Below are 1844 nucleotides of genomic sequence, written 5' to 3'. Positions count from 1 at the left end.
GCCTGGGGGGGCTCACAGCCCCTGCAGCGGACGCGCGCGGACTCTTAAACCCGGGGGGCGGGGCGTCCAGCGCAGATGCTCCGGGTAAGCCTCGGGCAGCCCCACCCCGGGCGAGACGAGGTGCGCGCAACACCTGTACCCCCCTCCCTCTCTCCCTCACAGTCAAAAATGCTTCTACCCGCCGGAATCAAGCACTCAGGAGGCTGAGGCAGGTAGATCACCGCGAGTTCGAGGCCAGCCAGAGTTACATATTGAGCTCAAGGCGAATCTGAACTACAGAGCGATACTCTGTTTCCAAAAATGGCCATCCTGGAGAGGTGGAGGGGGTCTCCCGTCCTGCATGGGACAGTGCCTACCTGTCGGCCCTTCATTAATCTGAACCATCTTTGAAGCAGAAGCCCTGACCAGATTTATCTATCTATCTATATTTTTTAATTTCAATAATTTATTTATAAGCATGGTGAAATGTCGGATGAGGTGTTTCATGCCTGTAATCCCAGTTACTTGAGAGGCGGACACAGGATGATAGTAAATTGGGCAGTCTATATAGTGGGGGGGCACCTGTAATCCAGCATTTCAGAGGCCAATGTAGGAGGACAACCACCGGTTTGAGGCTAGCCTGGACTAGTGAGTTCAAGGCTAGTCTGGACTACAGAGTGAGAACCTATCTTAATTAATTAATTTAATTAAATAAAAAGGGCTGGGGATGTAGTTCACCTTCCTAGGTTTGATCTTAGTGCCACCAAAAAGAGACTGGGGAAAGAGGAAAAAGTAAATTTGCCACCTTGTCCCCCAGATGCTTGAATTCATTACTATGATTATTCATTTCTTTTAAATCATTGGGGGGGGGGAAGATCATTGTACAAATTTATTTATTGGTCTTTTCGAAACAGGGTCTCACTGTGCAGTTCAGGCTAGCCTTGAGCTCACTTTGTAGCCCAGGCTGGTCTTGAACTCACAACTATCCTGCCTCAGCCTCGTGAGTGCTGGGTCCAGTGATTCTTCTGCCTCGGCCTCCTGGGGACATTATAGATGTGCACCACCACAACTGGCTCCAGGAATTTCCTGTACCCCCACCATGCATTTCCCCACTGGAAAAAGTATTTCCTTATATCCAAAAAGATAGAAAGGAGAATGTACATACAGAGTTTTTAGGTATTATAATGGTTCCAAGTTGTCTCAGTTACTTTTTTCTCATTGCTGGGACAAAAACCTGACACCCAAAATTAAGGAAGGTAAGGTTTATTTAGCTCACAGTTTGTGGAGGTTTCAGTCTACACTGGGCTGGCTCCCAGGCATAGTGGCACATGGCAGAGACAGCAGTTCATAGCAGCAGAAAACACCAAAGAGCAAAGGGAAGGGCAGCAGCTCTAGCCTCTAGCCAGCCTCTCTCCCCTCCTTATATTATAAACAAGCTACCTTGCGCTGGCGGGGCAGAACTCACACCATGTCGGGGGCTCTCCTCTTGCACAGGATGAGGATGTTTACAAAGAATCCTGGCTCTCTACTGAGTCACTTAATTAAACTTATAAATTTCTCTAGTTGATACAATGTATCAACCAGTAACAGGTAAGAAATACTCATTGCCAATGTGTTTTGTAGGAACTGACTGCCTACAAAATTCCGGAGTATATGAGCTTCAGGCAATTTTGTATAGCAGTTTTATAGATGGATAATCGTATTTTCTAGCAGATTTTCTTGCACAAGTTAAAGGTCACAGTTTATTTTCTTTATTTCCAATGGTGAGGATTGAAAATCCTACATGATGAGCTACACCCCTAGCCCTTTAAACAAATTTTTGTTTTTAAAATTTGGAGGCAAGGTCTCACTAAATTGCCAAATGG

This window comes from Octodon degus, unplaced genomic scaffold (genome assembly GCF_000260255.1).
Source record: "Octodon degus isolate 3935 unplaced genomic scaffold, OctDeg1.0 scaffold00058, whole genome shotgun sequence".
Lineage (NCBI taxonomy): Eukaryota > Metazoa > Chordata > Mammalia > Rodentia > Octodontidae > Octodon > Octodon degus.
The sequence above is the reverse complement of the archived record's forward strand: the minus strand, read 5'-3'. Positions refer to the sequence as shown.